We start from the raw sequence: 25,385 nt of genomic DNA on the forward strand, positions 1-25,385 counted from the left end.
TGACACTATCCTCCAGAGTTGTGCTTTGTTTGGGAATTTTCAATTCCTTAATTTGTAACACATCAAAAGCTCTCTGGCGCACACACTGCATTCAGATGCAAGCCTCTCACAATGTATACATCCCAATAGTTCTCAGATAACCACTCATGGTCTGCCCACTCCCTTCAATTTTAAATAGCCACTTTATTCACAGAACTTTGTGTTTTCTCCCTAAGAGATTAACCAGTAACTTTGCCAATGAAAGAAAAATGTAGCTTTGAAGTATATTTCTGTTCAAAAGAAAAATGTATTTTTGTGAGGTTTCTGGTTGCTTTATTGCTATTGAGTGAATCTTGAATCCTTCAAATCCCTGCAGAAAAGTCTTAGTGTACTGGCCTCATAAACAGAGTGGTGGGCTGTGGCCCACAGATTCATCTTCACAATTGTGTGTATGTGTGTGTGTGTGTGTGTGTGTGTGTGTGTGTGTGTGTGTGCTGGTACTGGCACTTGAACTCAAGGCCTTGGACTCTTGCTTAGCTTTTTCACTCAAAGCTGGTGCATTACCACTTGAAGTACATCTCTATTTCTGGTGTTTTGCTGGTCCATTGGAGTTCAGATTCTCTTGCCTTTGCCTGCATGGGCTGATTTCAAACTTAGATCCTCGTATCTCAACCTCCTGAGTAGCTAGATTAGCAGGCATGAGCCATTGGTGCTCAGCTCCTGATTGTTTTTTCTTTTTTGTATGTCAGACAGTGGACAAATATCCAGGCTAAGAAATATAAAGCCTTGTTTAAAGGGCTCAGAATGAAATTGGCAAACTAAGGCCTCTGGGTCAGAACTGCTCACCAAATATTACTTCTGCTTTGATATAGTCAACTTAAAGACGGTGTTTGAACTTTTAAATAGTTGAAACAATTGAAAAACAAATAATTTACATCTTTTAAAAATTAGTCAAAATTTTGATGCTGATGAGTATGTTTTCGATCCTCTGAGCTGCTGCCCCGAGTACATAAGGCCTGCCTCCTCACCAGCTGTCCTTTGCCTGGCTCCACTACATGGTTTTTATCTTCCATTTCCTCACTCTTTTTACAGAGTTGTAGTTATGTTGACATATTCTACCTACCTAATCAGGCTTGCGTCACTAAACATGAAAAACGAAAGCTGCTCAAATTATTGGAGTTGTCAGACACTATGTAAGCCTTAGTGCTCTTACACATGCTACCTTCATTGATGGAACTATATCTACTCATTATAAAGAACAACTAGAAGGGAGAGATCCTAAAATAAAGATGAACTGGGCACCAAGTTACAGAACTAGTCCAGACAAGGAAAATGGTCCAGCACAGAAGTGGAAAGAAGAGATGAGAGGTTGGATGAAGAATTCCCTTCTCCATACAGAGCTTGTTTATGTGATCCAAGCAATACAATCAGTGTGGTTAAATTTTCAAGGCTGTAGGATTCTGATTGCACTGGACCTGTGGACCCCTGGAGCTCAGGAAAGATGTATTGTCACCACAGTGGGCTATATGTGAACCTGGAGCCATGGGGAAAGCATCCTGAGGGAAAGACCGAGGACAGAAGAGATGCACCCTTGTGAATGTCCACTGTGTGTGGGGAAGGGGGGTATACTGTGCATATAGGAACTAATGAAGAGATGGAGTATCAGAATTAGGGAAATGGAGGACTCCACAGGATCCAGAGAAAGTGGAGAGTAACTAGAAAAGGCTGAGACAAAATCAGGGAAGCTTCCACTCACTGTGTACCTGCATGAAGGTTTTGTTTCAGCAAAATATTACTATTGTGATTCTTTAGTGACGGAATGGGTTAGAAGAAGGTGAACCCTTTTTCCATCTTCTTCAATCATAGTTCAATCATAGCGATTATGAACTTGGATTTAGTTTTCCCCCCTCCTTTCCCTCTTCCCTTCTTCCCTCCTTCCTTTTCCTTTCTTTCTGACAGTATTGAGGTGTGATCTCAGGGCCTCATGTTCCCACTTTGCTTTTTTACTCAAGGCTGGCACTCTACTATTGGGCCATATCTTTTTAAAATATATTCATTCTTAGCAGTTTAATTTTTATATTGATTATTTATGATTACAAGGCAATTATACTGGAAACCAGTAGGTTCTTTGTTGTTGTTGTTAATTTTTTGTGTGTATGAAAATACCATACAGAGGGGTTACGATTACATGAGCAAAGTAATGAGTATATTTCTTATCAAGCATTGTTGCCTCCTCCTTTGTTTCCCCTTACCATCCCTGCTCGCCAAAGTTGTAAAGTTTGTTTTTTGACATAACATCTTGTACATCTCATTGTTGCAATGGGTCCACCTGTATCCCTATTTAAACAATTTGTTTTTCCCCTTTCCCTCCCCAATTATACCAACATCAAATACAGCGAAAACAGGGGTTATACTGTGGGGGAGGGACATACAAAGTAACAAAAATACCATCTTATAAATATGGTAGAAACAATAGCAAGAATGAAAAACCATTTGAATTCTTATCTTGGGGTTCATTTCACCTAACATCAACTTATCTGACCATTTCTGCTACTCGAGGCATATTTTTATATCTGGCTTTATGCTGGTCAATTGCAGTTAAGTCTCAGGCACTTTTCCTGCTCAGTATGGCTTTGAACCTAGATCCTCAGACCCCAGCCTTTTGAGTAGCTAGGCTTACAGACGTGAGCCACCAGTACTTGGCTGAACTTAGATTTAATCATGAACAGCAACAGGAAAAAACAAACAAGCCCTTCACTATGGTACTCTGCATCCTCTGTCGTCCATTACACGCTGCTCTGGTTTAGAAAAAAGAAAACCTAGGCCAAGTACTTCACATATGACCTGTCAGTCTATCACATTCCCGTCCAGCAGAGCTTATACTACTAATCTAAAATAAAACAAATACTGTCACCACTCTGTGTGTAATTTAGAGTTAAATATCTTTCTGGCTATACATAAGGCCCTGCTAGCTAGATTCTTTCACAATAGAATATCCCAGAGGCATTATTTTTATTGGTTGGAACAGCAAGAAATAAAGACTAAGATAAATTTAATATTTAACTCTAAATCTTTAGTCTCCCTCATTAGCTGACTTGCCTGCAGCCACGTTGCTGTAAATTAAACTGCCTTAGCTGGTAGGTTGCCAAGACACACATCCGGCGAAATGTTAACAGTTCTTGTCCTTACGCCTGATCAAGTTAAAAACAAAAAAAAGTAATCTGTTTGCCACCCGGAGAGGTCATTAGAAAGGGTAGTTTTTTTTTTTTTAAAAAAAAAAAGAACTGTCAATTTATTCTGAAGTTGGAAATAGAAAAGTGTTCTTTCTCTGGTCCTAAGTTGATCTTTGTAGGAAGCAGAACAGACTCTGGAGCAGAATGTTGAAGCTACTTCTATGTGTGTGCGTGTGTGCACATGCACAGACCTGTACTGGGGCTTAAATTCAAGGTTTAGGTACTGTCCTTTGTTTTTTTACTCAAGACTGGTGCTCTGCCACTTGAACCACAGCTCTACTTCTAGGTTTTTTTTGCTGTTTAAGGGAGTGGGAGGGAAGAAAAGTCTCATGGACTTTCTACCTGGGTGTGAAGTGCATTCCTCAGATCTTAGCCTCCTGAGTATCTAGGATTACAGGCATGAGCCATCTGCATCTGGCTGAAACTACTTCCAATGGGTGGAGACTTCATCACGGAAGAGTTTCAGGGAAGCTAGTTTATGATTCTCTAATCAAATCACTGCCAATTTGTCAATGCCCCGATGAAGGAAGAAAATGCCATCTGGCTAGTGGAAGCCAATGAAGATAGAGCAATTGCATCATGTAGAATCCTCTTCCCAGAGGCTGGTGTTCTCAGCTTGGAGAGCTGTGTGCCAGGCAGAGAAAGTCCTTCCTGTGGGAGACTGAGGGTTTTGTAGTGAAAATGTGGTCTGATCTTTTCTCCACCTCTAATTCATTTGTCATTCCATACTCTTTCAATTCTAGTGACAGTGAACAGAGCTCGGATTCGAGGAATGTTTATTGAGCAGCACAAACTGTTTATAACCAGGGAGCAAATAGGACAAGACACTATCTGTACTTGTGCTTTCCCACATCTGTCAGAATACTGGCGTCAGAAGCAAATACATCCTCCACCTGTCAGAGAGTTATCAGCAAGTCTGTTCTTAAACTGGGTTTTCTCAACTTAGGCTGTACATTTCAATCTCCTGGATAGCACTGACACATCCCAGTGCCCCACCTCTACTACACACCAATTTACATCCTTATCTCTGAGGGCATGATTCAGGTATTTATTTGTACTTATTTCCTAAATGATTCTAATAGGAGAATTGTTGTATTCTCAATCCTGCTTGCTCACTCAGGTCATTATATTAGATCCAGACCAAGCTAATGAGAACCAGAATTCCTTCCTTCTTTCCTTCTTTCCTTTCTTCCTTTCTACTTTTTTTTGTTTTCTGGCAGTGCTGGGGTTTAAATTCAGGTCCTCACAGGTCCTCACACTTGCTAGGCAGATGCTCTATAGCCGAGCCACACCTTTAACCTCTGTCCCCCTTTTAGAGACAGGGTCGCTACTTGCGTGGTTGTGTGCCTAAACAGTGATCACTGATAGGACAGACACCACATGCCATTATTTCTGGCTTTTTTATTTTGGGACGGAGTGTTATGACTTTAAGGGACTTGACTGAAACTATGGTCTTCCCTACTTAGCCTCTCATGTGTCTATGATTATGGCATACCCACCACACCTAGCTATTCATTGAGAAGAGGCTTACCAACTTTTTCTGCTCAGGCTGACCTTGAACCATGATCCTCTTGACCTCAGCCTCCCAATTAGCTGGGATAATTGGCATGAGTCACCAGTGCTGGACCAGAATCAGAATTTTAAAAGCAATTCCCTAGGTGATTTTAATATGAACCAACGATTGAGAAGCTCTCCTTTTAAATGGATTCACAAAGTGTGAGTGCAGAGCACACAGTAGGGACCTCTATGCTCCTCATTAAATGTCATACCAGGCCTACCTGAATCAGAAATGGGATGTCATCTGGTTTTACAAGCTCTCTAGCTAACTTACATTTTCATCATACTTGAGACCCACCCCTGACACCTTTTGCATCTCCTTTTTCAGATTACTCAACTGCCACAAAGAAGAAACTTTATACATCCCCACCCCGGAGATGGAGTTTACATTCCTGAAAAATGTGCAAATAGCATAATGTAATATCCAAGATAAATTAGAAAGAATAGGAAGCAGAACAGCTGGTATCACATTTGCTTTTTTAAGAACTGAAAAGGAATAGTTATGTGCCTAGATTTGGGTGATGGTGGGGAAGACTCTTTTAATAATTTGTATCATGTAGAGAATAATTCCTCTATTTAAAAAAAGTAAAAATACCAATGTTACACACACACACACACACACACACACACACACACACACACAGAAGTCACAGTAAACTTTATTAAAGTATAAACTGGGGCATATTAAAATATTAAACAGTTTATATAAGCAAACAGAAGTTCACAAGTTGGGCAACACAAATTGCATTTGGGTTTGTAAAATTGCAGAGGGTGGTGGCTTTCATCGACTGGATGAGCGCATAGACAATATGTGATTGGCTAACGTGGAGCAGTTTCCTTATGAGTGGGTAGCTGCCAGCTCTTGACTGGTAGATCTTGTTTGTCTTTCCTAGAATATGAATATGTCTGCACTAGATTGGGTTTTCATTTACTTACATAGGAGACCAGCCACTGGAGCTGCCTTAGTCTAATGGCTCCCAATTAATTAGATTTACATTATTTTTTTTAATTTTATTTTATTTTATTTGTGAACATACTGTACAGAGGGGTTACAATTGCATGGGCAGGATAATACGTACATTTCTTACCAAGCATTGCAGCCTCCTTACCCTTCCCATCCCTTCCCAGCCTCCCCCCTCCCCCCATCCCAATCCTTCTCCTTCCCCCCTCCCTCCCCCCCCCTCCCCCCCAACCCCCCTCCCCCCGCACCGACGTTGTAAAGCTCATTTGGACATGACAACTTGTACTTCTCATTGTTGCATCAGATCCACCTGTATCCTTAAACAACTGGTCTTTCCCCATCTCCTCCACAAGTTATACTGACATCAAATATAGTGAAAGCAGGGGTTATACTGTGGGGGAGGGACATACAAAGCAACAAAGAGATAATCTTATAAATGCATTAGAAACACATGTATGAAAGAAAAAACATTAAAATACATATCTAAGGGTTCATTTTCCTGACATCACATTATCTGACCTTTTCCACTTGACTCGTACATATACTAGATATTGCAAATAAGGAAAACCATGGGACCTATGTTTCTTTGGGCCTGGCTTACTTCACTTAATATAATTTTTTCCAAGTTTTTCCATTTCCTAACAAATGGGGCAATGTCATTCCATTGTGTATATATACCACATTTTCTTGATCCATTCATCTACTGAGGGGCATCTGGGTTGGTTCCATATCTTAGCTATGGTAAATAATGCTGCAATAAACATAGTTGTGGTGGTAGCTTTAGTGTGGTCTTGTTTGTAAGCATTTGGGTAAATGCCCTAAAGTGGGATTGCTGGGTCATAGGGGAGTTCTATGTGAAGTCTTTTGAGGAACCTCCATACTGCTTTCCAAAGTGGTTGGACAAGTTTACATTCCCACCAACAATGAAGTAAGGTTCCTTTCTGTCCACATCCCCTCCAGCATCTGTTGTTATTAGAGTTCTTGATTTTTGCCGTTCTATCTGGGGTGAGGTGATATCTCAATGTTGTTTTGATTTGCATTTCTTTTATGGCTAGGGATGTTGAACATTTCTTCATGTGTCTATTAGCCATCCTTCTTTCTTCTTCAGAGAAGCTTCTCTTTAAGTCTTTCGCCCACTTATTTATTGGGCAGTTGTTTCTTTGGGGATTTGTTGTTGGGGGGTTTAATTTTTTGAGTTCCAAGTATATTTTAGATATGAGACCCTTGTCCGTTGTATGGCTAGTAAAGATCTTCTCCCAATCTGTGGGCTTTCTATTGATCTTGCTAGCTATGTCATTTGCCCTGCAGAAGCTCTGCAACTTTATGCAATCCCATTTGTCCAACCTTTCTTTGATTTGTTGTGTTTCCGGGTCTCTATTCAAAAAATTTCGGCCTGTGCCAAGGAGACCTAGGGTTTCTTCTATTCCATCCTGTAATGTTTTCAGAGTGTCTGCTTTGACTTCAAGGTCTTTGATCCATTTGGAGTTGATTCTGGTGCAGGGTGATATATAAGGATCTAGCTTTAGTTTTCTACATGTAGTTAACCAATTTTGCCAGCACCATTTACTGAAGAGGCTGTCTTTCTTCCATTCTATTGTTTTAGCTCCCTTATCGAAGATTAGATGGCTATAGGTCTGTAGGTTCATTTCTGAGTTTTCGACTCTATTCCATTGGTCCTGAGGTCTGTTCTTATGCCAGTACCAAGCTGTTTTGATTACTATGGCTTTGTAGTAGAGTTTGAAATTTGGTATTGATATTCCTCCAGTAGTGTTCTTTCCGTTGAGGAGTGTTTTTGCTATTCGGGGTCTTTTATTGTTCCATATGAATTTTTGGATTGCCTCTTCTATTTCCTTGAAGAATGAGGTTGGAATTTTGATAGGTATTGCGTTGAATTTGTAGATAGCCTTGGGAAGTATTGCCATTTTCACGATGTTATAGATTTACATTATTTACTTATACTCTGGAATGATTTACCTTAACAGAATATTTTTCTGGATATTTTCTGATCAGACAAAGAATAGAATATATGTCAGAAGAAGCAGGGAAGCCACAACAGTATGGGGAACAGTAAAGAATCTCAGATTCTCAAAGTCAACCTTTGCCAAGTTTACATTTTTTCTATTGTCAGTCTCCACTTTGATCTATTATTCAAAAGATGGATACAAACCAGTATGTATCCCCTTTTTTCAGATTGTTGGTTAGAAAACAACAGACTTCATGCCTTCACCAGCTTCTGGCTAAAATAATATCTGTGATGGGGGAAGGGAGTTCGTTAGCTCTTTATCCATTGAGGTCTTGGCTCTCAACAAGCTTCTTTGACAGGCGGCCTCAAGTTCTCCTGTAACCACCAGGTGGCAGCATCAATCTAGTTTCTGGTATAGCCCAAGGAGCTAAGTGAATTAGGTGCTTCTTTAATGAGTATACTGGTCTTGGGTCGTGGACACTTAGATATGAAAGAAAATTTCTTAGATTTTCTGACAAGCACAAATGGAGAAAAATGACAACAAATATAATGCTTCATAGTAAATGAACTTAATCTAAAATGAAGTAACCTATAGCAATTCTTACTGTATACCAACATCTTACTGAATGATGTACCAGTGATGATATCATTAGGTTATCAATGGCGATGAGATGGATACAAATTCGTTTACCCTGGGTTACCAGCCAGAAATCTCAGAGAAGCAAGGAAAAGAGACAGGATACGAACCTCATTTGACCATTTAGTCATTTGAGCACTGCATTGAGTCAGACTGTTTCTTGTATTTTGAAATATTAGTCACCAGTTAAAATGGGCTTCGAAGGTTGTCTTAGATTTGGACCACATTTTGAGTGGATAGGGAGGATTTGCAAGCCAAGTGGCAGAATTTTGAGAATGAGAGAGTATTACTATTTGTTGGTTGTTGTTTTTTTGTTTTTTGTTTTTTGGGTCCAGTCGTGGGGCCAGAACTCTGGGCCTGGGCTCTGTCCCTCAGCTCTTCAGCTCAAGGCTAGCGCTCTACCACTTGAGCCACAGCGCCACTTCCGGCTTTTTTCTTTTTGCTTATGTGGTGCTGAGGAATCGAACCCAGGGCCTCAGGCATGCAAGGCAAGTGCTCTACCACTGAGCCACCTTCCCAGACTGAGAGTATTAATATTTGATGTTTATGTCCCAATACTGTGGTAGTCACATTAGTGGCTCATGCCTGTCGACTGATATCTCAGGATCACAGTTCAAAGCCAGCTCGGAAGTTAGAAAATTGGAAATGACCTTAAGATATTCATATGACAAAGCCTTGGCCTGCGAGAGAGAGAGAACTACCTTATGCTCAGAGGGGCTTCAGCATGCAAAAGGCTGATTGGTTCCTTGAATTAAAGTACTGCACTCTCTCGTTTATCTACAATTTAGTTCATCTTAAAGTGAAGATAATTTCTTCTCTCAAAACCCTATCTTAAGAGAAAGGATAACTCAGGATGCGTCACAGTGGGGATGCAGCAAACATAGTAAGCCAAGATCCTAAAATAATGTCAATTTCACATAGCATTCCCAGTAGTTTCCCCAAGGCATTGCAGAAACTTGAAGTGCTGTGCACCCTCAGAGATTCAGCTACACACATGTCACCTTCCAGACCGTGGCACACCTCTTTCCTGAAGTCAATCATTCTGTGTTAACTTAAAATAGTCATACTGAGCTCCAGATATTTAAAATGATTTCTAAATATATAACAGTTTTTCCTCATACAACATGGCTTTTCACTCTGTTCACTTTCCTAATACAACTTACCTTAAAAAATAGCTGGTTGCTAGTAACTCATGTCTGTAATCTTAGCTACTCAGGAGTCTGAGATCTGAGGATCAAAGCTGGAAGCCATCCTGGACATATTTATCTCCAATTTAACAACAACAATAAAAGCCAAAAGTAAAAATGTGGCTCAAGTGGTAAAACACCACAGCAGTCTTGAGGGGAAAAAGCTAAGTAAGAGCCTGAGGCCCTGAGTTCAAGCTTTAATACTAGTATGGGGAAAAAAGCCAGGTGCTCCTGGAGAATCAAGGTTCAAAACCAACCTGGAAAGAAAAGTCTGTGATAGAGACTCTAAAATAGCCAGCAAAAAGCCGAGTTGAGTAAGAACTCAAGCAGTAAAGTGTAAGCAAACCAAGCTAGCGTGAGTGAGGCCCTGTGATTAAACTCTAGTACCTCCCCAAAAGGGAAGGGGAACAAAGACATCTAGTTGGCTTTGATGAAACAAAATATAAGAAAGAAGCTAGCTGCTGAAATTCTTTTTTCTTAAGGTCATCCTTATTTTGCCTTTAAGTATCTTATGGAAATAAATTAATTTCTAGCACCAGCTTGTCTTCAGAGAGGCAAGCCCAGTCACTGCTTAACACGTGGTATGATTTGAGGCATGGGAAATAATGAGATTTCAAATGCCTGCCTATCATGATGCACCAGTTGGCATTCAACACATTCTAATTTCCTCAGAATCCAGCATTCGAGTTAGCCTTCGGATTCTTTGAAGCATCTTCTTTAAACATATTCGGCTCATTCTTCATCTGCATAGAGACTCTTCCCCCCAAATATGCACTGATAGTTTGTCTAGCCAATCCCAGTGCCAGGAATAGAATAATAAATGACAAAGCCCTGAAATCACAGAGCAATGAGTCTAGACACTGACAGTGTGAGTGACATGGCAGGGCGGCTTCTCTCATCAAGCGAGATCAAGCAGGAGCTAGAGAGTCAGAGAGGATTCAAGCAAAATGTAAGAGCAGGTTGCCAGTGAGTTCCAGCTATTCAAGGAGGCTGAGATCTGAGGATCACAGTTTAAAACTAGCCCAGACAGAGAAGTCTAAGAGAATCTTTATCTCCAATTAACCAGAAAAAAAAATCCAGAAGTGGAAGTGTGGTTCAAGTGGTAGAGTGCTAGCCTTGAATAGAAAATGCCAAACATGTTCAAGGTTCAGTACCCTGGTGAGGGGACAGGGAGGGGATAAAAAAGGTCTGTGGATCTGTTTCTGCAGGTCTGTGGCTGGCCTGGACACCACTCTTGACATTGGGCCTCAAGATCAAGATTGGCATTTCTTCCATAGCTCTGCCTATATCCAAGTACAAGGAGGCAGCTTACAAAACAAGGAAAAGGAGCAAAACAATAACCATAACAAATAAAAGCCTTGGAGCTAAAGAAAAACAAAATGTCATGATTTGTGCATTTTTCTACAAAACTGATTCGTTCTGAGGTAGAAGATAGAGTTGCATTTGATTTCTACAAGATATGCAGTAATGGGTTATGTACTCTAGGGAAAGAGCATTGTTAAGGGAGCAAGAACGTGATGGATTCACTTCCTTGGTGAGGTTTATAATATGTGGCAGTTTTAGTGCGAGCAGGTATTTGGTCTATAAACTTGGAGAGCTTGGCATTAGTGGTAGCTCGGTTCTAAATGAAGAAAAATGCAGCTCTCCCTCTCCCTCTGGTTATTAGGCCTTCTGGGGATAAACGGGAAGATGAAGCGTTTTCCTGATGTTGTGTTTGCCTGTCACGGTAATGTGCACACGCCCCATTGCCAGCACCTGTACACAGCCCCCCAGACCTGCTGGCGTTTGACGGTAGTGGCTGTTCATTGCAAGGCCCCAGCCTCATTCTGTGCTGAATAGAATCAGGGTTATTTCCACTCTGTGTTCAAATGCTCCCTCTCAATTAGATGCTCTACGATTAGCTGCTTTGCAATTAGATGCTGGATCTCTTATTCTGAGAACAGCCAGTTTCATGGTCCCTGGAGGCCATTTCATGTCCTCACTTCTCAAAGCCTGCTGTTCTGCTTGTTTCTGTTTAAATGGTGCTAAAGAGAGACAGAGCTGGAAGCCAGCTGGCTTCCCGGAGGGTCTGGGAGGCTGCCCCTGCCAGGGAGGCCTCTGAGACCTGGGTCTGGTCTCAGCTGGCCAGGTGAGAGACTGTACGGTGTCATCTCCATGATAAGCAGTGCCATTCTTATACGTTAACTAATCTTGTCGCCTCAAGTAGAAATGCCAATTTACTTATGTCATCTGGCAAATATATTTCTAATAGAAAATATCTGTGTCAGCCACTCACACAGTTAAAGTCTATTGGGCAGCTAAATGATAGATCGTGAGACTCAGGCCCACATGCTATTCATGGGGTACAAATTGGGAGGAGTGTTTTATTATGTGGAAACTGAACGAGTGTGATCGTTCTTGCTTTGTGTCTCTAGCAGCCCTCGCAAATGTATTTGGTGTAGCAGTTTCTTCCAGTCTTTGGCTGAGAATTTGACTGGCCACTGATTTTCTGCTTACTCTTGGGGAAGAGGAATGCAGGGTCTGAGCTATCAGTCCAACCTCAGACTTCACGTACATGGAAGGCTCTTTCATCTGGCATCTATGGTGGTCAGGACACCTGGTTACCTTTTACATTTATCCTTCTCTTCCTCTCTTCTTCCCACCTGGTGGGACATGGCCCAGTGGGAGGTTGGTTAACTTGAAGTGACTGTCACCATGATTCCACCTTTTAGAGCTAGGCTAGACTAGCCAGAGACAATCCTTGTCACCCATCTACTTTTCCTAAGCTCTTACTTTGTCTGTGCCTGAGTGATTCAAGGCAGGATGATGTTTTTTCTTCCATCCTTTGAATATTTTGCTCAAGCACCTAATTTTGGTGTGAGGTATCCATTGTAATGAAGCTCCGTGTGTGTGTGTGTGTGTGTGTGTGTATTATCACTTGTGTGTACATCTCCAAATTTAATCCCCAGAAATGGAACTGTATTCATGAATGTGGCTCTGGCATTGTTCCTAAGCTCTAGGGTTGAAACTTCCATTTTAATGTCTTATTATCTATGCATTGAGAGCCTTAAAGATGTTCACAATAACAATAAAATGTTTATTTAGCACTTTCTGTACCCCAGAGGCAGCTCCTATAGCTCTCTCTGTACTGTTTAATTTCTTTGCAATCTTATGAATTATATATCATTATCCTCATTTTGTATATAAATCACTATAAACCTACATAACTAAAAAGTGATTAATCTGGGATTTCATCCAGTTTGACATCAGCACCCACAATCCTAACCAGCATGCTTGTCTGTGATCATGAACATAGCAATTCCAGTCCCATTTATTCTAGGAAATAATTGGATGGGTGTGCCTGGGTCTTAGTTGCAATGTTTTCTAATAACTTGAGAACACAACTGGATATAACCTATATGTTCAGCAACAGGGAATTGATTAAACTATAGCATATTAACATGCAGAAATTCGAAGCCTTTAAACATTTATGATATTTCTTCTTGAACTAGCTTCTTGCTCTGTAGCCCAGGATGACCCTGACCACATGAGCATCCTGCCTGTCCCTCCTTCATGAGTGCTGGGATTATAGGTTAACTATGTTTTGTAGAAAAGGAATATTCTCATGTAAGAATGTATAACTGAGCTGGGCACTGGTGTCTCACGCCTGTAATCCTAGCTACTCAGGAGGCTGAGATTTGAGGATCATGGTTCAAAGCCACCCAGGCAGGAAAGTCTGTGAGATTCTTATCTCCAACAAACCACAGAAAACCAGGAGTGGCAGTGTGGCTCAAGTGGTAGAGCACTCACCTTGAGGTGAAGAGCTGAAATACAGCCCCTACATCTAGAGTTCAAGCCACATGACTGACAAAAAAGAAAGAGAAAAAAAAAGAAGAAAGAATGTAAAACTGCACTATTATTTGGGGAAATCCAAATGAAAGTCAGAAGCAAATGCCATTTTTATCCATCCATATGGCAAACACGAAAAGGAGCCATACCATTTAGTGCTGTTAAGATGGCAGAACAGACTTTTTCCACATGCTAATGAGAGTGTGAATCCTTCCAAACATTTTGGGAAGAACTGATAGAAACTTGTACAAAATTAAATAAATAAGCCCTTTGACCAAGAACTTTTCTGTGAAGGTCTGTATTATAGAAAATAAAGCATGTGCTTAAGCAAAATATTGAAAATAATTGACTAATAATAGTACATCCACCCACCCTATGAAATACTAATGCAGTGCTTTAAATCACAAGTAAGAAGGTGTTATTTTTCCCCACAACTATTTAGGATCCAGAGAATCATAGTTTCAAGCCAGCACAGATAGAAGAGTCTATCAGACTCTTCAAATCCAGCAAAAAAAAAAAAAAAGCAGGGCTAGATGTGTGATAGGGCTGGAGTCATAGCTAAAGTGATAGAGTGCCAGCTAAGAAAATAGGCTGAGTGAGTGTGAGTCCCTGAGTTCAAATCCCAGTACCATAAAAAATTGTTGATTTTTTTTAGACTTAAAGAATGTTCATTAAATGTAGTGTGGAAAACAGTTATTTTCATGATAATGTAAAGAACAAGATGCTTTTGTGTGTGTGTGTGTGTGTGTGTGTATGTGTGCCAGTATTGGGGCTTGAACTCTGGCCCTCTCACTTAGCATTTTCCACTCAAGGATGGTGCTCTAGCCATATCTCCACTTCGTTTTACTATTGAATTGGTGATAAAAAGTCTTGGAGACTTTTCTGCCCAGACTGACTTTGAACCACAATTTTCAGATCTCAGCCTCCTGAGTAGCTATGATTACAGGCATGAGCCACTGATATCCAGCAAGATGCCATGTTTTGAGACTAGAAATGAGAACCTTTGTGTGTTCTTATGAAGATTTGTTTAAGCATGGACAAAAGCCTAGATGGTTGCAAACCAAGATACTCACTTGGCTACTTGACAGATGTTGGGGAGGAGCTTTTACATGTCTTTGGATAGTAACACTTAGAAATTAAAAATTTTAAGGAAAAAAAATAAAGGATATAAGGATACCTATATAAGGTATATAAGGATCCTTATATAGGTATACCTATATAGGTATAGGTATACCTCTAGGTATACCTATAGGTATATAGATATACCTATCCTTATATAGGATACCTATATAAGGACCATAGGGTCCATTGTCAAGTGAAAAGAAACATATATCCACAAGTCAAACATACACCCACAAGTCTCAGTTAAAAGTGATCTAAATTTTATGAAAATGTGCTCACTCATGTGGCTGCAGAGAAAAATTCCTAGAAGGAACATAATGTTCCAAAATGTTAAGACAGTTTCTTGAGCTGTGATTTTTTTAGTGCATTTATCTGTGTGTATTTTATGATTATCGAGCAATTAGCAAACATTAATTTATAAAGAAAAGTTGTTCGAAATAAAAATACAGAGAAATAAAACAGAATTGGTTTAGAAGGAAAGTTAGAATTGGGCTTGAAGGGAAAATTTAAGTGGGCAATTGAAGAAATGGCGTCAGAGAAAAATGCTGACTGACCTTAAGGATGACACATTTGTGTAGTTAAATGTCTGAAAATGCTTTCTCCATTAGAGGGCGACAGCTCCTGTGTCGTTATCCAACAATCTTCTTGTCACAATATATGACCTAGAAAGATTATGGGAAGAGAGGCAATTGAGAGATTTCTTTTGTTTCCAAGAGGTGACATTTTCCACCTAAAATGTGTCTTTTTCTTTGAAAGAATGCTGATAGATGAAAAGGAAGATAAAGAATTTGGAATAAAAGAGCAGCAGAAGACAGATTCACAAAGCCTTATAGAATCAGAGCCTGCAAGAAGTTCAGTTTCATATGGTGTGATGATCTTAGCATCTTTCTGTGGGATGAAGTCTGGTCTAGTATACCTGCAGCTAGAAAGCTGTACTAACACTACTGGAAACATAAGAACTCTAGAGTTGTGTTTGTGTTAAGATGTGGACTTAACAATGGCAGGTAGTGTTTGTCACATTTGTCACTTGCTGTTTACAGATGTTGCAAAGTACTTTGGAGAGATAAATGTGGTGCAAGGTATTAAGAAGGAAGATGGAAAATAAATAAAATCCTAGAAAAAGAAAATCCTTTCCATTCTTCAGTTCTATAGAACCTAGGTCTAGTATCTTCTCAAGATAAAGTTAATATATGGAGAAAAGGAGATTATTATAAAATTAGGGAGATAAATTTAGTCCTCATATGTTTTACTATTTTAAATTATATATGAAATTTAAGACTCTCCTTGATCAAACTATGTCCTAATTCTGAAAGCAGTAAAGATCAAAGACTAGAATTCTTGACTTTTTTTTCTAAGAAGATCTGCCTCAGGAAGAGGACTATAATATGAAGTGAGAAAGAGATAGCAATTTCTTTTTACTGTCTATGAAGTCAATTGCGCAGTTTTGGACTCCATTGTTGTGAGGAATGTCAATGGTCCCTCATTGTTGCTAGGGAACCAGGAGGTAAGGGGTTGAGGTAGAGGCTATATTGCCCCTTATTGTACCTGTTAGTGGTCCTATTTCCTGGAAGGCTGAACTGATGGTGAATGGAATGCCTTTTCCTTTTATGTCCCTTTTTATCTGATATTTTCAGTTGTTAACTCAAAGTTGAAAGAGACCAAAATAAAAACCCGAAAATAAAAAACCTGCAGGTAAAATTTATTTAACCAAAGCCAAATAAGAAAAACTAGACTAGGTTTTTTTTTCAAGACCAATTTGAAAGGCTGCTTTGGAAATGTCTTCAGTCTGGATACTTCCAGAGAAACTCAGGATATGTAATCAAGAAATGCTGTTATCATAAGCCTAGATGTTGAGTTTTAAGAAGAGCTTCCTCATTACCTTACTCATGTAACTATAACCCCTTTGTACAGTATCTTTACAATAAAAACATTTAAAAAAAGAAGAGCTTCCTGATTTGTGTGTTGTTCTTTTCTCCCATTTAGGAGGATGCAATGTAATGCTCCTGTAGAAAGTCATTCCATGCTACCCACCCCACCCTATCTGGGGACACTAGTACTTAGGAACATTTGCTTCTACTAACAAACGCTGTAACCTACTTCAGCCTTTAAAATCGCCCTTCCAATCTAGAAATCTTCCCTCAACCTCCAGCTCCTTTTGCCTCCTGCCTTCCAGTCTGAATCCATAGAACTATCACAAGAATTTCCTTCTATTGATTCTTAATCTTCCTGCAATCACCACATTAGCTTTCATACTCAGCCCTGAACTTCAGATAAACAACTACCTGGGATTACCAGTTGTTCATCTTCTCTGAGTTCTAAGGCTTTTGATATTTTGATCTCTTTCTTTTCCTTGGAATTCTCGTATGTGTGGACTTTTACCCCTTAGTCTTTCTCATTGGCTTAGAAGTCTTGTGCTTGATGTGTTTCTAACGCATTTATAAGATTATCTCTTTGTTGCTTTGTATGTCCCTCCCCCACAGTATAACCCCTGCTTTCACTATATTTGATGTCAGTATAACTTGTGGAGGAGATGGGGAAAGACCAGTTGTTTAAGGATACAGGTGGACCTGCTGCAACAATGAGAAGTACAAGTTGTCATGTCCAAAACAAGCTTTACAACGTGAGTGCAGGGGGGGGGGAAGGGGGGGAAGGAGAAGGATTGGGATTGGGGGGGAGGGGGGAGGTTGGGAAGGGATGTGAAGGGTAAACAAAGAAGGAGGCTGAAATGCTTGGTAAGAAATGCACGCATTATCCTGCCCATGTAATTGTAACCCCTCTGTACAGTATGTTCACAAATAAAATAAAATTAAAAAAAAAAGTCTTGTGCTTGGTTTTAGAATCTGTTGTTTTCCAGTTCTACCTTTCTTTCTTCTGTGGTTTTAGCATACTAGGGTAACATTTATTCATTCCTTGTACTATGCTAAAAAAGGGACAGAAGCTTGTCTAATATATTACCTTTTAGTAGGGATCCTTAAACACATTTTCCAATATCTTTAAGCCTCAATTTTCTCATACAAAACTAGATATAATAAAAATTAGTGTTTTTAAAATTTTTATTTTTTGGTGGTACTGGGGTTTGAACTCAGAGCCTCAGATTATATGTATATGTTACTTCCAGCTCTCACATCTGTATTTCTAACATCAACATGGTATATCATTAGCAGCAAACCTACTCTGACCAAAAGAATGGCCCCACAACCCTTTCCTTTTTAAAAGTGCCCCCCATAGTTAATGGTAAACATGTCTAGTTTAGTCACAAGCTGGATACGTAGGAATTATTCCTTTACTCCTTTCCCTCAGTCTCTCTATTTAGTAAATCTCTATGTACAGCAAATCTCTATCGTTTATCAGAAATATTGTTTTAACGTCTTCATTGTCTTCCCTAGATGTCCTCATTTCTTACCTGACAAATACTATAACAGCCTCGATTTTCCTTTCCTGTAGGCTCTATCCCAACCCCAACTTTATACTGCATCATACTGTAAAGGTAGCCATCTGAAAACACTGATGCTTCTCAGACATGTGTTTTACTGGACTTTCTCTGAGAGAAGTCTATTTGCTATGATTCTTGTTGGATGGTCTGTTTATGGTGCTTTCCTCCTTTTCGCCCACATGGCAATATCCTCCAGGGTTACAAAATACCTTCTCAGGGCTTCTATTTTGCAGCTTTCTTTGATCTTTCTTGGGAGGAATAAATCACACTCAGCACCACTCTTTTCCCTCTTCTGTCTGTAGCCTTATCAGATGGTACTCATAGAAGTTTAAGAGTTATCTGCTTCTTGAGCAAACACTGCTTCTCAGGCATTTTACCATCTTAACTTTTCATACTTCTGTAGGAGAATAAACTCACCAAGTACCTGTGGCAAGAAGAGATGGGAGCGGGGAGAAATGTGCAGTGCATCATCAGGTCCAGGATTACATGGAAAGTCTAGCCTGTTGTGTCCAAAGAGCTCCTGAAGATTAACCATAGTAACCGATACTACATCTTGTGATCCGCCACTGGTATGGACAAAACCACATGGGGGCAGCACAGTCACTCATACAAATCTATGTAAGGTTCCTGGGCCTGGCTGGGTTGCTTTGCACTTAAAAGAACATTTTTTTTTAATTAAAAAAAAAAAAAAGCTCATATTGGGGCTTTAACTCAGGGCTCTGTCCCTGAGTTTTTTGGTCAAGGCCAGCACTTTTACTCCTTGAGCCACAGCTCTACTGGTATGGGTGTGTGTGTGTGTACTTGGAGATAAGAGTCCCATGGACTATCCTGCCAGAGCTGCCCTCCAACTGCAATCTTCAAATCACAGCCTTCTGATAGCTTAGATTACATGCATGAACTGCCAGTACAAACTTTGTGTGAAGGTTAATAATAAAGAGTGTACTCCCCAATCACCTCACACAAGTTGCCTCTCAGACACACGTTTTACTGGACTTTCTCTGAGAGAAGTCTGTTTGCCGTGGTTCCTGTTGGACCTCTGTTTATAGCACGTTCCTCTGGGTTCCCCATATTGGGGGTGGGGTAGAGGATGATTCTCCGGGTTCCCCATAAAGAACCATGGAAGCAGCAGCATCACATGGGATGGGCCATGTGTTTTCATTGTAGGTATGAAGCAGTATAGGGTGAGGTCCAAAGGGAGTCTTGTTCCACATTCCCTAGGGTTTTCTGCTGGTTAAAGGCCAGAGATGACCACTCCTAGTACAGCACAGGAATACTGACTTTTCCACGGCTTTTTTTTTCTCCACCATGTTCCTTCCTTTAAGAGCAGTAGCCCCTGTTGTGATGCTATGCATGCCTTCCCATTTTTTTTTAATAACACCTTTTTAGTTCATTTATGAAAAATACCTGCTGAGAGTTTTTTCCCCCCTTGCTTTCCAAACTATTTATCTAGGAAATTCAGCTTTCAGAATCTCTGAAGGAAATTCCTTCCCAGGAAAGATAAAGAGGTAAAAAGAAAACACAGCTAAAATTAGCTTCTTCGGGGGCTCTGTAGAAAAAGTGATTGCAGCAGTGGCAATCGTGGAAAGCAATAACTTAACAAATGGTTTCAGGAATGAACTCTTCACTGTGATTTGAAAGAGCCCTCCACGAATGCTATTTTATAATTACCACCTCATGCTTAAGGGGACACTTTACAACTCGAGTGTCTTCAGGTTTCATTCCTCAGGTGAGGTTTCTGTATAACTATGTTCCAATCTGAGGAATTACACTCAACTCTCACCCTGCAGTTTATTTGCTCATGACTATTTAATTACACCTGCCAGCCTTCAGAAATCCCAATGATTAAGAATTATTATTCGTGGCTCTATTAATCTTCCTGGATTCCTTTTCATCAAAATGTTTCTTTTCATTTCCGATATACCTAAAAGTTGGTACTGAGTGGTAGAAGAAAATAGGGTGATGGTAATTGACCTTCCCAATATCATTCTAAGTAGCAGGTGGGCTGAGAATTGGAAGATTGGGCATTGGTGGTTCATACCTGTAATACTAGGTACTCAGGAGGCTAAGATTAGAGGATTGTGGTTCAAAGCCAGTCCAGGCAGTACAGTCCATGAGACTCTTTGAGAGATTATTAGACTTTGTCAGAGAACCACACAGACATCCAGGTATAGAGAACAAAAAAAGGTTTATTGCTGGGAAAGGGGGTCAGCAAGATCCCTTCTCACAAGGAAGAAGTGAGAAGCAGCACCAGCTATTGTCTGAGGTGACCTATATAACCTAAGAGGTTTAGGAGAGGCTAGAAGGGGCCAGGAGGTGGAGACCCCGGTGTGGACGCGTGGGCCAGGGGCTTCATCATGGTGGACTAGGATGTATGGCTGCTGTCCAAATAGTAGATAAGGGGTCCTGCAGCTGCCCAGACCTGAAGGTCACTCTAAGAGGCTCTTGCTGCCTTATATGGTGGTAGCTGCCCCAGAGAAGTGCCATCCCAAGGTAAAGGGGGCTGGAAGTTGATTATTTACCGCATTTACTACATGGGCCTAGTGTTGCCTAGGAAGGAAGCATGCTAAGCTGTGGAGAAGGGAAGGAGTAGACTAAACTATGGGAAGGGAGCGTATTTTGCTAACTCTCTATTTCCCATTAACAATCAAAAAGCCAGAAGTAATGGTATGGCTTAAAAAGTAAAGTGCCACCCTTGAATAGAAAAATGTAAGAAAAAGTGCCCAAGATCTGAATTCAAGCCCCAGTATTAAAAAAAAAAAAAAGGATAGGGAAGGCTGGTGCCAGTGGCTCACGCCTGTAATCCTAGCTACTCAGGAGGCTGGTTCAAAGCCAGCCTGGGCAGGAAAAGTCTGTGACTCTTATCTCCAATAAACCACCAGAAAACTGGAAGTGGTGCTGTGCCTCAAGTGGTAGAGCACTTGCCTTGAGCTGAAGAGCCAAGGGACAGTGCCCAGGCCCAGAGATCAAGACCCAGAACCAACAACAACAACAACAAACAAAAAAAAGAAAAGGAAAGGAAAATTTCATGGCTTGTTCTACTTACTTAAGACTAATGTTGACCATAAAATGAAATCCATATTGTCTGTTATTACAAAGGTCCACCTGGTCCTTGCTTGTGTGTATCTGCACATATATGGAGAAGATAACACACAATGCTTCCTGTCACTAAAATTTGGAGAGCACAGGTGAGCTGGACCAAACTTGGCCCACAAATTTCCAATCAGTCTTTGAGATTGTCATCATTGTTCCATCATTCAACTTTGTCTGAAGGGGGCTCTGTATAGATAATCCATTTGTCTTTTCACCAAGATTTGTAGAGAAGTTGGCACTAAGACTGTCATGATTTAGAATACTATAATTTCCACTTTTCCTAAGTAAGTCTTCTCTGTAATTGAGACCGAATGCTCGATTGAAATAGAAGGAAAAGGTGAAGGAATCAGTGATGAGCTAATGTCTAATTAAATATCACCATCAATTTCTCTGTTAGTAGCAGTGAATTTCTGTTCTTTAGTAAACAAAGGAGATACAATTGTAACAAGTTGCTTTGCCTGGAGTTGGGAAACAAGAGCACTGGTAATGGGGGAAGGGGGAGTGACTATGTCATGATTGGCCAGATGAAATGGGTACCTGCTAATTGAGATAAATATTAGAGGGTGAGGAAATAGAAGTCAATACCTTCTCAAAAACAGACAACTCAACCCAGTGACTATAGGTGGAAGTACACTCCAAGGTCTTTGAACCTACATATAAAATGAGGCATTAATCTGGTCACTGTTAATACGAGGAATATATATATATATATATATATATATATATATATTTGCACACATATATATATGTTTGCATATATATGTATATATATATATATATATATTTGGGGGGAGACTTTGTTCTATTTTCACTGCCCTGGAGGCTCTCCAAAATTGTTCAGCTAAATTTAGGTTGTCTCATTTTAATTACCACTTTACCATCACTACCCCATTACTACCTCTGAATGATGACTTGGTGCGATTTTCACTTAAGGGTAATGAACTGCTTTCTTAATCTAGTTCCATCATTCAACTTTGTCCCAAGGAGGTTCTTTATAGACAATTTCCATTTTAATCACAAGTGAGCAGGACCATTGCCTCCAAAGTGTAGCTACGGTGGGTTTACTAGGAATTTCATCAACTTTGATTTTTGTCCAATTTAACTTTCAGCCAGAGCTTCCAGTAAAGTTCTTTCAAGCTTGAAAAAAGAGCTTAGAGTGTAGGCAATTCTCTTGCAATCCCCATGGGAATAAGTGGGGGAGAGGAAGCCGATAGAGAAAGAAAGAGAAAAATGTATGGCCAGAGACTACAATAGTGGGTCTCAGTCTAGATGGATGTGGGAGCTATGGATCTTTTACTGGAATAGTCCAGAACAAAACTTTAACATGACTTCAGTTTAAGACTCCTTTTGGGTTAGAAAGATAATGTTAAATAAACATTGACCTTTCTGGTATCATAGTCTCAAAAGCCCTGATGCCAGCCTAGACTAAAAGCAGTTGGTCTGGGGACAGGTCTAGGCACTTCCCAGCTCTGCAGTCCATTGAGTAGGATTTGAGGCGGCAACTGGGGCTGATGGGTTGGGCAGCAGGCACCGCCTTCTGTCACCCAGCCTTTGCTGGCCACTGCAGGGACTTTACCTTGATAGCTTCAGGATATCTTTTCTGGTCTTTGAAGGGGAGCAATCAGGACCTTCTGTGGCTAACCCTTCTTGTCATCAAACTCATCTTCCATAGGTAGACTTTCTGTTCTACTATCCTCTTGGCTGTCTAAATGTCAAGTTCCTGGTCTATTTCTTTCCTCAGTAACTTCATTGTGGTTAAGTGATATACATTAAATGTCATGGATTTAAAGTATAGAATTTCATAAGTTGTGGCAGATGTATTTATCTAGAGAAACTATCACTTGAATGAAGATAGTGAACATTTCCTTCACACTTATATATTACCCCTTATAAGCTTTTTAATTGTCTCCAGGCCCACACACCATCGATCTGCTTCTTTCCATCTTAGACTACTTTGCATTTTCTAGAGGCTTATGCAAATGAAATCATCTTTTTTTGGTGGTCTGGTTTTTTTCAATTAGAACAATTATTTGATCCACATTGTTGCATATGCCAATTATTCATTTTTTTTGTATTGCTGAGAAGCAATCCATTCAATTTCTTCACACCGTGATCAATCATTGCTTTTGTTTGATTAAACCATGGTGTTAAAAGCTGTTAAAGCTTTATAGATCACAAAATCTAAGAAAACCATTGTAGTGATTTGACTGCTACTTAAGAATTTCCTATTATTTAAAATTTAGGTTCATATCTCTTCCTGTCAATGGATTCCAATCATAGGTGGTCCCTGGACTTCTGTACTTTTAACAATAGCCTCTGGTGATTTGAACCCAGCTCTCTGGTATACTGTACATAAGAAACAAAACCATTTTTTTCTTTGACACAGGGTCTCCCTGCAGAGAACAGACTGTCCTCAATCTTGAGATTACTCCTCCTCAGTCTCCAATGCGCTGGTATTACAGGCCTTTACGAAACCAAAATATTTAAATTATTTGTTCAAGGTCATGGAAGGTTAGGAGTAAAGGCTGTAAAACTAGGATTTAGTTCCTAAATTCAGGACCCCTGTCACTACATCTTACCAATACTAATAACATCAGACACATGGAGTCTGACACCATATAATAATAGCATGAGTCACTTGGATTGCTAAAGGAAAAAGAATGCCCCAGTGCTGGGCTTCAGGGTTCCATATGTTTCCAGAAGATGGCACCGATAGCAAATCCTTTCTCTTATGCAAGTCCCCTCCTTTTCTTCTCTTTCTCTTTACTGCTTTCTTCTTCCCTGCCTCCCTCCTTCCCTCCCTCCTTTTCTCCCTTTCCCTCTCCCTCCTTCCTGCTCCATCTCTCCTCCCTGCCATGTGTCACCAAAGTAATAAAAAAAGAAACGCAACAAAATGAAACAATCATGATGTGATGGAATTATGTTGCTTTCACAAAAAGCTTCTAGAGAAATTTCTGGATTTTGTTGCATTTTAATACAGCTTATAAGTGCTATCACTGATTTCTTGTCTTTAACTTTGTATTGTAAACAGCTTCTCAGAATTTTAGACATACATAGAGCTAAGAAGAACATAGAGAAACAAGGATATTGAACAATTAAGGAAAGCTAGGGAATATTTGGCCTTTAGTAATAATAACAAAAGTACTCCCTCTCCCCTACCAGTTCTTTCTTGGGCATTTGGTGAAGAAGCCATAATGTCTAATTTGATATGTGATTCCCTTCACTTGTAAGTTAGTGACCCAAGATCACTGAAAAAGAAACCTTTTATAAGTCACTAAGGGAAACCTTTAATTTTCTTCCTCCAGATTGAAAATTTGGATTGGTGGCCAAGAATGTTGCTTCTTTGGCCTAGTGGTATCTAAGCAAGAACATTAAGTTCATGAGAAACCCAGCAATAATGTATCAGTTGAAAGTAATGGGCAGCCTACATGTGATCTGATCTGTCAGAACTTTTCATTTCTTTTTGATATTTTGGCATTGTTCTAACCATAATTTCATAGGAATTGTATAATTCAAATGGGCTTGCTACTTTTGAAGACCTAGAATGAGCACATACATTGTGCCTTAGTTAGTGCAATGAAGTAAGACCTGAGCTATGCAAACTCAGAAGCTTCTTGGACAGAGAGGTCACACTGATCAGGCCTTTCAATTGCTCTCCATGTTATAATATACTTAGTTTGCACTACATAGCATCTTAAGCTTCTATATTTACATTTTAATGTTAATTGTGACATAAATGGCTTTGTCTTTGAGTCACAAGGCATGGTAATGAGACAAAAGATTGGTAATTAGAAGTTCTAATATGTGTTCACCTACTTAGCACTTGTGAACCTTTAGGCAAGTCATTTACCCTTTATGAGTCCATTTCCTCATCTGTAAAATGGCAATGATAATAATATTCACACTTGTGAATGGCCATAGGGATTAGAGATAATATATATGAAGTGCCTGATCCATAAATGGTAGGTAAAGGAATACCAGACATGGCAGGTGTCAGGAATGCAGATGATAGAAAGTTGAACTCTGGGCTTGGGCACTGTCCTTGAGCTTTGTTCTCAAGGTTACAGCTCTACTTCCTGTGAATTGGAAATAAGGGTCTCATGGGCTTTCCTGGCTTTGAACCTCAGATCTCAGCCTCCCCAGTACTTAGGATTACAGATGTGAGTCACCGGTGCCCAGCTTGATAGAAACCTTTTGACTTTTTCTCTTGGCAAGAAGACCTTCCAAACACAATTGTACCAAGGTTGCCAAAATGAAGTGTGGTAACTTTCTTCTTGTTTATGGTAGTTGTATGTGTTGTGCCCTAGTGCTATGGTTCTGTCTAATTTAGTAACATGTTCATTATAATCATGCAGCTTGAGTCTTTGGAGCATTTATGAGAGTCATATAGCTAAC

The sequence above is a fragment of the Dipodomys ordii genome, unplaced genomic scaffold (assembly GCF_000151885.1).
Source record: "Dipodomys ordii isolate 6190 unplaced genomic scaffold, Dord_2.0 Scaffold5, whole genome shotgun sequence".
In the NCBI taxonomy this organism is placed as follows: Eukaryota; Metazoa; Chordata; class Mammalia; order Rodentia; family Heteromyidae; genus Dipodomys; species Dipodomys ordii.